The sequence below is a fragment of the Epinephelus lanceolatus genome, chromosome 4 (genome assembly GCF_041903045.1).
Source record: "Epinephelus lanceolatus isolate andai-2023 chromosome 4, ASM4190304v1, whole genome shotgun sequence".
In the NCBI taxonomy this organism is placed as follows: Eukaryota; Metazoa; Chordata; class Actinopteri; order Perciformes; family Serranidae; genus Epinephelus; species Epinephelus lanceolatus.
This window is the reverse complement of record NC_135737.1, coordinates 19,149,932-19,165,615: the sequence shown is the minus strand read 5'-3', so window position 1 is coordinate 19,165,615 and position 15,684 is coordinate 19,149,932. Positions and strand designations below refer to the sequence as shown.

Here is a 15,684-nt window from a genome sequence, read left to right as displayed (position 1 = left end):
CACTGACAGGTGGAGAGTCTACAGACAGGTACCCATTGCTCCACCACTGACTGCTCTTGTCCTGTCCTCTCCCTCTTCTTTCTCTCCTGTCCTCTCTGACTATCACTAAACTCTGAGCTTTTGAACAATGCAGGAGAAATGTTGCAGACAGTTTATATTATCAGCCTGGGCCTGGGGCTTGTTGTAACAGTAAACGGGATGTGTTGTAACTTGTGTAAGTTAAACTGTGTCTGTGTGAGTAAACATCTTACCCTGCAATGCGCGATGTGAGCAGCGGTTCCAGCCACATGCTACTGCTGCCAAGCAGCCCCGCCCATTGGAAAGAGTGTGGGATATACCACTACTAGGAATGGGAGGGGGGGACTAAATCTTTTAAGATTTAAATAGCACAACATTGCGCGATTATAATGAGCACCGCTTACATTGTGCTTTTAATAAATACTACTGCATTGTTCAAAAATTATTAATTGTGTCTCAAATGATTCTAGGGGGGTACAGCTTTACTGAAGGGGGAGTCATGTCCCCCCTGTCCCCCCCGGGATTTCCGCCCCTGGTGAGAACCTCTCAGCACTATTTCCCCGACAGTGGAGAGCTCAGTTTTGGCAATCTGATAAGTTGTATCACATTTACTCCAGTCACCAGTTTTATGCATCTCCGCAAGGTAACTAGTGACAAGTTTTCCAGTTTGTGTACTTGTCAATAACTTGGTCACATATAAAATCGTTTTTGTTATCACCAAACTCACATGTAGCTGCTAGCTTCTTCAATCTGCTCACAAAACTGTCTACGGACTCTCCTTGTGCTTGTTGTCCTTGTCTAAACAAATGTCTCTCATAGGGAATGTTTTTCTGAGGCATGAATTATGTTTTCAACTTGGTCAATGCCAGTCCATACTCTTAATCTTTTCCCGTGTCATCAAGTGTGGAAAAGACATTCTGCACTCTGGCAGCTGTTAAGTGCAGCAGCAAAGCTCTTTACTGTGCGGCATCACACACTTCTGATGCATTTAATTAGAGTTTAAAACTATTTACCCACCTCTGCCAGCGGATGCTGATATAAGCTAATTCTGACGACACAACAGAAAGGGCTACTACAGGCTATCTTACCGCCATTTTAAAGAGTAAACTCCATTGTCCTCTTCTTTGTCTTCCTCTCGAAATTAAACATCAGGCTGTTACTTTGCTGGTTGGCCATGCACAAGATGATGTCCCATCATATTACCTTCATCACCAAATGTAGTATTCTTACTTCAAAACACTGTGCACTCCTCTGTGGATTCCCCATCTGCTTTATTCCTCGCGCTTACAGATAACTTTAAGTAGAACCACAACAAACTAACTCCTAACCATTCACCTCCAGAAGGTGATGGACAATAAATTCGGCAACGGGAAATCACTCAGGAATAAAAAGCTGGAAAATCTTGGCAAAGAACCATCTGGCAACAATTGACTGAGAGGCATATGTGCTGGCTGGAAGTAATGACGAACGGGTGAACTGAGTTGGCTTTATGAGGTGGGCATGCCGGACAGACAGGAGCACGAAAAGTATAGACAGGTGATTGATTAGCAGGTAGGAGTTGTGGAGTGGCAGTGTGAGAGGAAAATTACTGACTGAGGGCTAAATGATTGTTCATGCTGAAAAGAGCAGTGACCAGGAACGCAAAACTGTGACACAATCTGCTTGTGGAGCTAGAGAAAGAGTCAGGGGGACACCAAACTTATTAGAAGATATTGTCTGTACGTCTAGGCAAATCCAACCAATAAACTCTGAGGTATTTCAGTGTGGACAAAAGTGGTGAACCGACTAACCGACACACCTACCAACAAACCAACACTGCCATTCCTTGAGCCATGCTGCCAGTATGGCGAAACAAAATGCAAAATATATTTTACTATATCCTGTATTGATACATTCAGGTGGCATAACAGTTCAGCTACTCAAGAAAAATGGAAGAGGGCTTAATGTTCGCTGCATGACATTTACTGTACTTATGAAGAGCAACACACAGCAGCAGGTTATTATGTGTGTTAGAACACCCAAACCCAGGGTGATGGCCCACTGTTTAAGACACACACCATGTAAAAGACAGGGGTGTCCAGTTTTTTTAAAATGGGGGCCAGGTTATCCATCCATCCATTTTCATCTGCTTATCTGGGGCCAGGTCGCAGGGTCAGCAGGCCAAGCAAAGCACCCCAGACGTTCCCCTTCCCATCAGCGATCTTGAGCTCCTCTTGGGGGACCCAGGGGCGTCCCAAATCCAGATGAGATATGTAATCCCTCCAGCATATTCTGGGTCTGCCCAGGGGCCTCCTAACAGTGGGATTTGCCCAGAACACCTCTAACAACAGGCGCCCAGGAGGCATATTAATCAGATGCCCGAACCACCTCAACTGTCCCCTTTTGACTCAAAGGAGCAGGAGCTCTACTCCGACCTCCCTGCGGTTGTCCGAGCTCCTTACCCTATCTCTATGGCTGAGCGCAGCCATCCCATGGAGGAAACTCATTTCGACCGCTTGTATCATTCTTTCAGTCACTACCCAAGCTCATGACCATAGGTAAGGGTTGGGATGTAAATGGACAAGTAAATCGAAAGCTTCGCCTTCCAGTTTACAGTAGCTCCCTCTACACCATGACAGTTTGGTGCACTGCCTGCATCACTGCAGAAGCTGCACCAAACCGCTGATCTATCTCACGCTCCATTCTCCCCTCACTCATGAACAAGACCTTGAGATACTTGCACTCCCTCGCTTGAGGCAGTAACTCTCTCACAACATGGATGGGGCAATCCACTAGTTTCTGGCAGAGAACCATGGCCTTAGATGTGGAGGTGCTAACTAACATCCAGACTGCTTCACACTTGGCTGCAAACTGCCCCAGTGCATGCTGGAAGTCACTGTGTGATGAAGCCAACAGAACCACATCATCTGCAAAAAGCAGAAATGCAATTCTGAGGTCCCCAAACCGGACCCCTTCCTCCCCCCGGCTTCGCCTTGAGATCATGCCCATCGACCACCAACAGGATCGGTGCAAAGGGACAACCTTAGGGGTGGCCAACATCCACCGAGAACCTGTTATACTTTATGCCGAGTATGCGGATGCAGCTCTCACTTTAGTCATACAGGGACAGAATGGCTCGTAGCAGTGACTCCGGTACCCCATAATCCCGCAGTACCCACCACAAGCCTCCCCAAGGGATGCAGTTGAAAGCCTTCTCCAAGTCCACAAAACACATGTAGACTAATAATGCATTTATTTAAAGGCGCCTTTCTCACACTCAAGAACACCGTACAATAAATTAAAAAAAATAGTACAAACAATGAAACCATAAGAAATACACAGTAGCAGTCTTTCTGTCTCTCAACTATGGATAGCTAAAGGGGAGGACTAACAGGAAGTGACAATGATGAAACTGGTGACCAAAATTTCACTTGGCCTCATTTTGGGATGTTCTTGTCTTTAAAGTCACTGTGAACAGCTCTCTCTCAGAGGGCTACAGTAAGCTCCACAGAAGACATAGTATAGTATAGGATTTGAACAGCATGGAGGATTTTGATGGGTAATATTCATCTTTACACCTCAGGGAAGTCCATTTTTATTGACACATATTTAATCACAAAACTTTTATAGAATTTTGGCAGTTCCTCAAAGGCTTTGTTTAAAAAAAAAACATAAATGTCAGATAACAGCTCATTGATTGGTGGTGAGTCTTTACAGCAGCAGATCAATGATCAGGTCATTATTGTGCAGCTCCTGGTGATGATTTTTCTTTGCATCAACTTTTTGCTCATCTTAACCTTTTTTCAAAAGGAGTGTTTCTACACAACTCCACGCTACATTTTGTTTGCAGTTACACTACTGTCTGATAGCTTTATATTACTCATGTCTGATGTTCTTCTCATCTTACACTATTTTCAAATTCCCATGCATGTTTGGTTATGCATCATCATCTCTATTCTTTTAATTCTGTATGTTATGATCACACCAGTTACTCTGACAGCAATGACCCTGGAGCGCTATGTGGCCATATGCATGCCCCTGCACCACACACAGTTGTGCTCCTGGCGCAGTGCTATAAACTGTATCCTCATAATTCATGGCCTCAGCTCTGTACCCTGTATTGTTGTCCTCTCTACTTTCTTTGCCTCAGTCTCTCTTAGCTTTTATGAACAACACAGTGTATGTACCTTGGAGATATTTCTTGTGCACAGGTGGCAGAAACATCTTAGGTCAGCTGTTCATCAGTTGTACTTCTTGATTATGTGTATTACTATTGTATTCTCCTATGTTAAAATACTTAAAGTAGCTAAAACTGCATCAGGAGAGAATAAAAAGTCAACATGGAAAGGGCTCAGAACAGTAATTCTTCATGCTTTCCAGCTGCTGCTCTGTCTCATCCAGCTGTGGTGTCCATTCATAGAAGCTGCTGTACCTCAGATTAATGTCAGGTTTTTTAATACTGTCAGGTATTTTAACTACATAATGTTTAGTCTTGCTCCAAGATGTCTGAGTCCTCTCATCTATGGCCTCAGGGATGAAAAGTTTTTTCATGCTATAAAAAATGTCTGCTTTGGTTTATGTACAAGAAGCATTTGACAAGGTAGATTAATTATTTCCGAACAGAGAAATGTATTTAGTAAATAAAAAGCACCAGAAATTCTACTGTGCATGTTGCAATTCACCCATGTGTTTTCTTTATAACTAGTTTATTCTTATAATCCCAACTGTGATTACATTTCTTGTTAAGCAACAATTCAAACTCAACACTGTTGTGCTTTTGTATTCTTGCGTCATTGTTCATATGAGGTGACTACTTTCAGGTTTTCTTTGCCCTTCATGTTAAGTTAGATGTAATATTGTGTATAGGCCCTTGTTACATTTAAACTCATGCACTCTTAACACGAATTTGTTGACTTTACTCGCAAATTGCGTGGAAACCCGTTGCCCTATACCACTTTAGTTTTTACACAAGCTGAAACTAAACATGCCGAGTTGTATTAACATGGAACCTTAATTTTTTACACAAACTGAAACTAAATATGTGGAGTTGGATTAACATGGAAACTTAAGTTTATTATTTATATTTATTAGTAGTGTGTACTCAAAATCATTAGATAAAACTAGCTATTATGACTTGTTATTGCTACTCATCATTTATTAACTTTATACTTCATTATTTTTTAAAATATGGTATAAAACATTGCTTCAATTAAATTGGATGGAAAAAATAAACACCTCTAAATGCTCCAATGCATTTTATTTTTAAGAAAAATGGCAAAACACAGCCAATCTTATTATGACAAACTTAACATCAGGTCAGCATCAACATGTACAACCTGAAATGATTCATCTGAAAAAGGTCATTTCAAATCATTGAAACAATTATGTGTGTGGGCGTTGTGCGTGTCTGTGTTGTTTGTGTGTGTGGGTGTTGTCCATGTGGGTGTTGTCCGTGTGTGTGTGGGTGTTGTCCGTGTCTGTATTGTTTGTGTGTGTTGTGTGTGTGTGTGTTGTCCGTGTCTGTGTTGTGTGTGTGGGTGTTGTCCGTGTCTGTATTGTTTGTGTGTGTTGTGTGTGTGGGTGTTGTCCGTGTCTGTGCTGTGTGTGTGTTGTGTGTGTGGGTGTTGTCCGTATCTGTGCTGTGTGTGTGTTGTGTGTGTGGGTGTTGTCCGTGTCTGTGTTGTTTGTCTGTGTTGTGTGTGTGGGTGTTGAATGTGTCACAAATTTACAAGAAAAAAACATAGATGTCCCCTGAGATAAAAGTGGTAAATCCATAAACAAAACACAATTCACAAGAAACCCCACTCAAATGTACAAGAAACTGCAAACAAACAGGATCTGTTTCATCTGCCTAAATGAAGGGAGGCCAGAGCATGAACCAACAGACTATAATATCAGAACAATATCTAATTCCATCCTTCAGCATGCTTCGTACAGCATTCAAGTGTGTGTAGGTGTGTATGTGTGTCAGTGTTGTTTGTGTGTATTGTGTGTGGGTGTTGTATGTGTCTGTGTTGTTTGTGTGTATTGTGTATGGGTGTTGAATGTGTCTGTTGTGTGTGTGCATGTGTGTGTCTGCGTTTTACGTGTGTCTGTTCGTCCGTTTGTTTTACAGAAAATAAAAAGGTTTACCCCACAGGTCAGAAAGTAAAAAATTAGTCAACAGCTTCTTACAGTAGACTTGACATCTCTTTACATTGCGAGCTGATTTTTCAAAGTCTGTAGCTTCAGCTTTAGGTCAGTGTGGCCTAACGAGAGCAATACCTGTTGGGTGAACTGAAATGTGAGCTTCATAGTCTTGGGGTAGTTAAGATGGAGTGCATATGTGAGTCCAAACAGAATGCACATTGCTTTTGGCAGATCTTGAATGTTGTCCTTCACGACTTCTTCCTCAATGATGATTTTCAACGAGGCTGGACTGAGATGCTGGGAAGATGTGAGCACAGCACCTTCACGCTCAATGAGAAGTATCCCAACGTCAAGGTCACGAAAAGAATCATCATCATCATCAGATTCCTTAATGAAGAATACCAGAAGAGCACAATCATTACATTAGATTTCTCATTTGAAAAACAACTTTAATCAATATAAGAGTGCCATGGTAAAAAATAAATAATGGTGAAAATTATAAGAAAGCAAGAGCTTACTTACAAAGCCTACTTTGAAGAAGTTTGTGGGGTTGTCCCCAAGGATGATAGGAAGCCCTCTGAGCACCTGTGTCCAGATCGCAGTTGGCTCTGAAGTCTTTTGGGAATTAAACACAATACCACAAGTTAGCTAAAATGAAAAACAAATAAATATCTATAAGAAAGCTTAAACAAACCAAGCAATGTTTGGAATGAATTATACAGCTAATAGAGTAGCATTGTGATATGATGTTTTTACAAAACCTGTGAAAAACAATGCCAAGTACATAATGTGTATGGACCTACATTGGTCTGTAGTGAAATCTGTGTCAACAACTGTCCAACATTCCCTCTCTTGGATTGAATTAACTCGAGGAGACGAGGACTGTGCCGATCGATGCTCTCATAGAATTCCTGCTTGAGGTTCTTGCCCACAATCCTGCTGAACTCGATGAACACCTGAAAAATACAGAGAACAAAAAAAACTGAACTTAGATCAACTGAACTATACAAGACAGCTAAGACATCTGCAAGGTAGTGCTGAAAAACATCCATGAATGTCCTTTTTATATGATTTGAAATGTTGATGTTTAAATGAAAAACATTATGCCCCAAATTAAAAATACCAATTTTTCCTTAAAGAGGACAAGAGAAATATACATCTAGACACATTATATAACAATATAAAATAGTTATTTGTTATTTTCTCTTTCTTAAACATACTTGATCTTCAGTGAAAAGGGCAGGCCAGCGTTTCACCATCGTGCTTATGGCAGGTTCCGACTCCACTACCTCTTTTCTTCTCAAAGCAAACGTCTGATCCATCTTCTGTTTCACAAGAGGTCCATTTGGTGTTCTCTTCTGCATTTCATCAACCAAGTCTTTGCAGGCCCCCTCCAGGGCTGCCTGATCAAATCCATCCGGAAAGTTGGGCAAGTAGTTGATTTCACCTTTGTTTGCCTTCTTGATGCGCTTGTTAGCTGGTTGTCCTGCTGAATGCCTTCCCCGCTTGCCTGCATTTACTGCAACATCAAGGCATCCTGATTGCCTACGCTTTGTTCTATAATTAGCCATTTTATGCTTTAGGCTATTTTTCCAACCACAACAGTGAGTGGTTGAGCCTCGCTCCTGGAGACAAGGGTGCTTGTTTATCAGTCCTGCCGCAACACTTTCGAACTGAGCAGCAGTTGGGTATGCTGTGTAGCTCTACATGCTCTCTGCCAATCTTTCGGTATCTCATGTTTTAGTTCTTTTGATACTTTAAGGTATGTACCCTCACTCATAAACAGCAGATCTGCTTGCCTAAGTCTATACTCTACATCAACAGAAAAGGTTGGGATATCAAAAAATTCTGGCCACTGTTTCTGTCACTCCTGAGATGAGTGTGAGAGTATGTCCGTATCTGCTGTACTGGGTGTGTCACTGAAGACTTCATCAGATGAGACAGGTACCAGCTCAAGTACAGGCATGACTTTAACTGTTGGTTTTTTGGGAAGTTATTCAGTATCTGTCAGATTGCATAGTTCATTATTGAATTCAGGGTCTTGGTATTGGAGACTGAAGTTATAATGAAGTCCTAGTGATTCTATAAGCTTGCTTATCAGATCTTCGACTGTAGAGGGCCTTGTAGTTAGGATGACTTTTCTTATATCCGCCTCTGTTAGAATGACCCTCAAGGTCATCTTCTTGTTTGCAGTCATCTTGGGAATAGAAAAAATAATTAGGTCATTAGAAATATACATATCCAAAAGGCCATTCAATTGCTGAGTCATTGCTATGTGGATCACAAAAATAGATAAAAATATATACGTGTTTATGTAGAGGTGCAATGTATCATCAAGAAATAGTTTTACACATCTATGTAATAAGAGAGCTGCAACGATGAATAGATTAAGTTACTAATCTCCAACTATTTTCATAACTGAGTGATGATTTCAAGTCAAAATATTTGAGAATGTTACACTAGGCTTTGATAAACACTTATCACCATTTTATGAATCAAACTATGAGTACTATTCTGAGAAAAAAAACTTGGGAATTCTCAAAAATCCCACTAACAAATTTACGGATGTCCCTTGAGAATAAAGTGGTAAATTAAAAGCTGGGTGTGTTGTTGGTGTGGGTGTTGTCCATGTCTGTGTTGTTGGTCTGTGTTGTGAGTGTTGGTGTTGTCCGTGTTGTGTGTGTGTGTTTTGTGTGTTGGTGTTGTCCATGTCTGTGTTGTGTGTGTGGGTGTTGTCCGTGTCTGTGTTGTGTGTGTGTGTGTGTTTTGTGTGTTGGTGTTGTCCATGTCTGTGTTGTGTGTGTGGGTGTTTTTTGTGTGTGTGTGTTTTGTGTGTTAGTGTTGTCCGTGTCTGTGTTGTTTGTGTGTGTTGTGAGTGTTGGTGTTGTCCGTGTCTGTGTTGTTTGTGTGTGTTGTGAGTGTTGGTGTTGTCCGTGTCTGTGTTGTGCATGTTGGTGTTGTTATCGACTCCCCGTCACTATTAAACAAACTCCAGGCAAAGTAGAGGCGCATGCGCACTCGCACCTCCTAGCTCAGTCCCCGCCCCCCCCCTCTCTCTCTCTCTCCTGCTTGCTGTGCACTTGGTGAAGAGACACAGGTGCTCCCAGACTCGGGCGTACTATAAGCGGAGTGGACTATGTGTAAAACTGTCCGTGAAACTTCCCTGCGATGTGAAAAATACATGCCGAACAGTCTTTTGTGTGACACTGGTGTGCGGAGCAGAGTCCGCGCGGTCGTACTTTGCGTGCACAGGGCTTGCGGACGTCCACTTTTCCCGGGCGGACCTCTGCGGCGTCCGCTCTGCGTACGTTCTGCCCGAGTATGTGGTCCAGTCGGTCTCAAAAAATAAAACCCAGTCCAAGACGGAGTACCAGACCGAATTGGTATTACCGAGAACCGACCCAACCCTACTCTTACACTAAGCTAACTTCAGCTGACACTTGTGAGTGGACATTAGCTAGTGTTAGCAATAAGCATGTATTCCCGCCATGCACAGGTTCAAACAGTAACATTAGACAGAAAAAAAGCTGCGTCAACAAATTATCCTACAAAGATAACTAGTCTACAATAGTTATTTTACATACTAACCATTCCACTTGGAGTAAGGTTTCTTCCTGGTCAGGGTACCGTCTGCTGCCGATGCCTGTGCTCGTCCCGCCAGGTGTAGAGCCCCTTGGACGCACGTTACCAGATGCTGGTCTTGTCACGTGACCAGACAGGTTTTTGAATTAGCCCCCTCCCCTTTCTTATGAAAGTAAACATACCAAGTTATCTCTGCTAAACCTGATTAGTGCAATGAATCTTTCAGCTAAATAGTACAGACAACTAATGTTGTTTAGTAATGATAGCGGGTTTTTACTAAACATAAAAGAATGAGTAATGATCACTCGTAAGTTTAATTAGAAACAAAATCTGGGTTTACAGTGTGTGTACTTCTGATCAGTCTTGTGTTAGATGAGTGAGCTTCAGTTGTCCTCATTGGAATATACAGCTTTATTACAACACAAATATGATCTTAAAAAAAGCTTTTTGCACAGCACGTGTGCAATGACAGAGATATTCTAAAACCTTAAAGTAACATTACGTTCACTAAGCCTTGAACAGTGTATCCCAGGTCATATAGAATCACACATCCATAGAGGAAAAAAAAGCATGCTGTGTAAGCCTTGGTCCAGACTGTTTGGTGTTCAGGACTTCCACAAGGTCCTCATCTTGACCTCTGCACACCCAGAGCCTCCTCACATAAAGTATGCCAAGTGTGAGGGACTCTGAGGCTTTTCAAAATACCAAACCATGACAATATCTTTATGTCTAAATATTTATGTCTAAAATTAATATTTTTCCACCACAAAAACCTAGAAACAAATTTGACATACTGGATAAAGTGGACAGTGTATTACAGAAAATAAATCCTATGCCACATACTTAAATTCAATTTTAAGGTCTTTTAGTTTTTTTTTTTTTTTTTTTTACATCCTTTGCAAACTAAAATATATGCTTAACTAAAATGTATTAAGAGAAAACTCTATTGACATTTATCCACTCACACCACTGCACCCCTCTTACCATTTTGGAGAACATACAGAAAATTTCAAGTACATTTACTCAAGTATGGAACTAAAAGATGCATTGCTGTAGATTAAACCACACGACAGTTTATAAAGAAGTTAATATCAGCACAAATACAATACACACATTAATGTACCTTTTAATTTAAAACATTATATATGATGGGAAAACACTGACAGGGACCATTTTTCTGCACAATTACTATATTTACTTTTGATCCTTTAAGTAAATTTAGCTGTTAATATTACTAGTGTAGTTGTGCAAAATTAAGAGTGCCAAGACTAATGGTCTTCGACTCGTGGAAGGAGCCCCGGTGCATTGGGTCACTCATGCATCTTGGATTTTTCTCAAAACCAATATCATCAGAAACCATTACTTTCCCCAGCACAGAGAATCTGCTGCACCCCTTACTAGACCGAGTGCATTTTGACCTTCTTCCCCTTCTTTAACATTTTGTTGTTTTTGCTGACAAAGAGAAAATCGAATAAAATGATGTTTAGGTCCTAGTTGCCTCTGTCTGTGTGCTCTTGAGACAGCGTTGTAAAACAGCCTGGGGTGTAGCTTTTTTTGTGACAACAACTTTGGCCATCATTCACTTTTCATCTGGTGCCATCGTCCGGTCCAAATTTAAACTTGATTAGTACTTTGGTTTATGACTGAATACTTCCACAACTATCGACACATCAGCATTAGCTAGTGCTAATTAGCAAATGCTAGCATACTAACTAATATGAACTGAGATGTCATACCTGGTAATCATTATGGCATCAGGATGATAACTTGCCATTGTGAGCAGGCTAGCATGCTGACATTAGCATTACCTTGAAGCACTACAGTGCCCAGGTTCAGCCTCACAGAGCCACTAGTCTGTCTGTACACTCTTAGCACTATTATGTGTGAGTCAAAGGTGCAGATTTCACAAGGTGCAAGATACAGAACATGTGCCCAATTTTTAATTAAGGGAAATGGAATGCTAGTACCATTTTGCATTCTTACAACACAGGTAACTACAATAGATGTTTTCTCTAGGCCCGTGGCCCCACCATCAAGTGTCAGTTTTGACTCTCCAAGGGAAAAAGTTTGGACACCCTTGCTTTAGAGCAGGGGTCATCAACTAAAGGGCCAGAAATTTTCTAAGCAGGCACTTCGGGATCAGACTTTCAAATTATACATGTATGTGGGTGCCTGTTTATGTTTTGAAATAACATGAAAAGATATATTATCGGTGGAGGGTCTGGGGACCCTACCCCAGGAAAAAAATTGTGATTAAAACAAATTTTCTGTACTTCTACACCACCTGTACTCACCCAGATTAGTTAGCTTGATGGTGTTATGAAAATCAAGGATGTATCAATTATGCACAGTACAGTATGATTGGGTGGGTCCTAAACTGAGAGTATAATTATAATAATCTGGGGAGCACTCTACCATTCTGCCATCAACTAAAAGGGCCCAAACAGTTACATAGCTCTATTATGATGCTTCTGATTATGCTGATACTTTATCCTTGACTTAGTGAACAAACTCGGGCGTATTATAAGCGGAGCAGACTCCGCGAGGAATGTCCACAGTCATTCGGGCTTTCATAGTCGAGCGCACTTCCGCGTTGTAGTTTCCTGTAAAAATGTCTGTGAATAATCCCCGCGATGTGAAAAATACATGCCGAGCAGTCACTCGTGCGCGGAGCAGAGTCTGCACAGTCGTAAAATCTGAGCTTTGTGCGCACAGGGCTTGCGGACGTCCGCTTTGAGTCCGCGCAGACCTCCACAGAGTTCATTCCGCATACGTTCCGCCCGAGTATGTTCGGGCCTTGGCAGACACACATCACACGTGTGGAGATACTTCACTTTTCTCCGCCGTGTCAATGTGATGACGTCATCAAATGACTTGTCGACTCAACTCAACTTTATTGACAGATAAGTCGACCTGAAAAAAATCAAAGTCTTTAATGCCCTAGTGTGTTGAGACAGAGACAAAACCAAGAATCCAAGTCAAGATCAAGCCCAGCTGCACACTACATGACAAATTTATAATGTGGAACATGCTAAGCCATCAACACTCCGCAAATAATCTGGAAGATCCACATTCCCATAAAAATACCCACTGGAAAAAAAAACTTAGATTCCTCTTAACTGACCTTTTTTATGCCTCCCTGCTGGCAATAGCTGGAGGCACTATGTTGTTTATCTATCCGGTCCATTCTTGTGAATGCGATTGTGAGCACATGGGAATTTCGTTAAATTTGGCACAAACATCCACTTGGACTCAACAATGAGCTGATTAGATTTTAAGCTGTCAAAGGTCAAAAGTCAAGGTATGATATCCTCTGTCTCATTCTTGTGAACATACTGTAATAATTCCAGAACACCTTGAAGGAATTTCTTTAAATTTGGTAAGAGAAAATGTCCATTTGGAGTCAAGGATGAACTGATTAGATTTTGGTAGTCAAATGTCAAGGTCACTATGACCTTGCATTGGTCTCATTCTTGTGAATGCAATATCTTAAGAGGTTCTTTAAAGAATTTCCTCAGTTTTTTTTCAGACGTTCACTTAGACTCAGTGATGAACTGATTAGAATTTATTGGGCAAAAATAAATGGTCAAGATATAATAATGAAGATATGACAATTTATATCCAAAAGGTCAAAGGTCAGCTTCACTGTGACATCATAATGTTCTGCAAAAACATTTTTCTGGGCGTAATTTAACATGTTAACTCAGGAACAGAAGGGGAGACATTTGGTCAGACACTGAATTGGTGACACTAATCTTGGGTGTCCAACTTGAAACTGTGCTGACTGTATAGATCTGTGCTGCCAGGCTGAAGATGTGTGACGCATCCATGTTTCCCCCCCAAAATACATCTTTCATTAAATTCCTTCAAAGGCTTCACTGCTTATATCGTCTAAGTGTGAACAGACATGGACATAAGCTGCAACTTAGCTAACAACTGTGAGGTTGTAAATCTGGTTTAGTGCAACAGATTGTTTCTCAACTAGTGTTCATTAATCATTAAGTTGAGGATACAAATTGAGTTCAAATAGTGTTTAACAGGACAATCAACAATAAATAGCAATAATAGCTGATAGTTTTATTATCTAAACCAGCCATTTAGACATGAAAGCAAAAGTCAGTTGACCTGAAGTGCTGATTTGGAGAAACTTTGCACAACTTCACAGGATCATTTGTCTATGTGACAGTTTGTTTTGCAAAGTTTGCACTGTTGTTGTCTGGTCTGTTCACATAGTCACTAGCAGCAGCTAACACTGAGGCGTCTTGGGGGAATATGATGGTGACACTCTGCAGACATGGTTTGTTTTTCTCCATGTGGATTTAGACTCCAAACAGAGCAGTGATGCTAATGAGCCGATCATCACTATTCTCTTCAGGCAAATAAACTCATGTGAAACTCATTAAGAGTTCATCACTTCATTAATTATTTAAACTATCCTCTGTTGTTTTGGCTCTGAGTGGAGATGGATGACTCAACAGGTAAAAAAAAGTTTTTCATACTTGGAAAACTATTGACTTGTCTTGCAGTTTCTGTAAGGATTCAATATTGGTATGAAAAACTATCATCAACATGCTTGTATTAGATTAGATTAGATTAGATTAGATTATTTTTTACACTGTATGATCAAATTGTATTTAAATGTCCAGTTAAATTAACAACTTTGCAACCATCACCAGAGCTGCACATTGTAGAATCAAGCACATCAGCATGATGAGATGCTCACAATGAAGATGCTAGCATGTTGATATAAGGTTTACCATCTTAGTCAGTAAATAGCTGAAGCAGATTGAATCAAAGGTTACACATGCTTCAAACAAATGTGATACACTATATAAAGCTTAATAATTGTTTTAGTATGGCTGTGTCCGTGCAGACATGTTGTACCAAGATGTTCTCTGATGTCAGATTTGTGTGCTATTAACAGTGACTTCAAATAAGATCAACTGGGGCTCGTCTAGTTTATTTATTATTCATCAAAATGTATGAACCAAAAAGTGTCAATCTGTAACAGGTGGTGTTTGGACCCAAGAGCAGAACAACAGAGACCAGAAACAGTTAGTAATAATGTGTATTGTTATTATTTAGTAGGTACAGAGCAGGGACACAAAACAACACACGGTTCAGTTCTATACTCCGGGAAAGTCTCTTCTCAAAGTTCCTGGCAGCCCAGCTGATTTGGCAGGCTAATCCAGGCCAAGAGGTAGGCAGGTGAGCAGGGGTGCTAGCTCAACAACAAACAGTTAAATTCAACAGTAAGCAACAGTACCGTGGAGGAGCAGGTAGGTTCGTAGTTTAGGAGGAAGGAAATCCGGAAGCAGGTAAATACACAGTCCAAACAGACAAACTAGAAGGAAGCACGCAGAAGGTAGGTCGAGGCCAGGCGGAAGGTTGAGAAGACAGCAGGTGAGTACTCACAGGATGCACACACGATGGCGAGTGTGGTGACATGGTGAAAATCTCTGGACCACAGGAGACCCCAGGTAAGCTGAGTGGAACACTCACTGTAGCGCCGTCATCGCTGTTGGATGAAAATGCCAAGCAGCCACAGACAAACAGGAACCAAGGACACAGAAGCAGGTCTCTTGGTTGGAAACAGAAATCTGAGGCGCTTACTGAGAATCAGAGGAAGAAGGCAGGTCAGAGGCAGGCAGGGTCGGTGCAGTGTTCTTACTTCAACACAAAACACAGTGTACTCCTCTGAGGATTCGCCATCTGCTTTATTTCTCGCGCTTACAGAGCTCAACATTAACCACAACAACCCAAATCTTATTCCTTCACCTCCCAGAGGTGAGGTATACTACATCCCTCCCTTCTCAGATGCTAACTCACTTGAATTTCCCTTGGGGATGAATACATTTCATGTAGTTAAACCTGCCTAACTATGAAACTCAATTCACACATTCTGCTGTTGATAACACATTCAACTTTCAATATGCAACATTTGTAAGACCTCACTTGTCATAACTGACACTAAAT

General features: G+C 41.1%; 1 long non-coding RNA gene and 1 pseudogene across 1 annotated transcript; one reads left to right on the top strand and one right to left on the bottom strand.

Moving 5' to 3' along the window:
- The first annotated feature begins 3,672 nt into the window (after positions 1-3,672).
- On the top strand, positions 3,673-4,593 carry LOC117264139 (odorant receptor 131-2 pseudogene; annotated as a pseudogene).
- A 642-nt stretch (positions 4,594-5,235) lies between these two features.
- On the bottom strand, positions 5,236-7,066 carry LOC144462844 (uncharacterized). The gene is made up of 3 exons (XR_013491027.1): positions 6,930-7,066; positions 6,649-6,741; positions 5,236-6,513 (listed from the first exon to the last, which is right to left on the bottom strand). It is a non-coding gene; the product is annotated as an uncharacterized LOC144462844 (long non-coding RNA).
- Between the last annotated feature and the right edge of the window lie 8,618 nt (positions 7,067-15,684).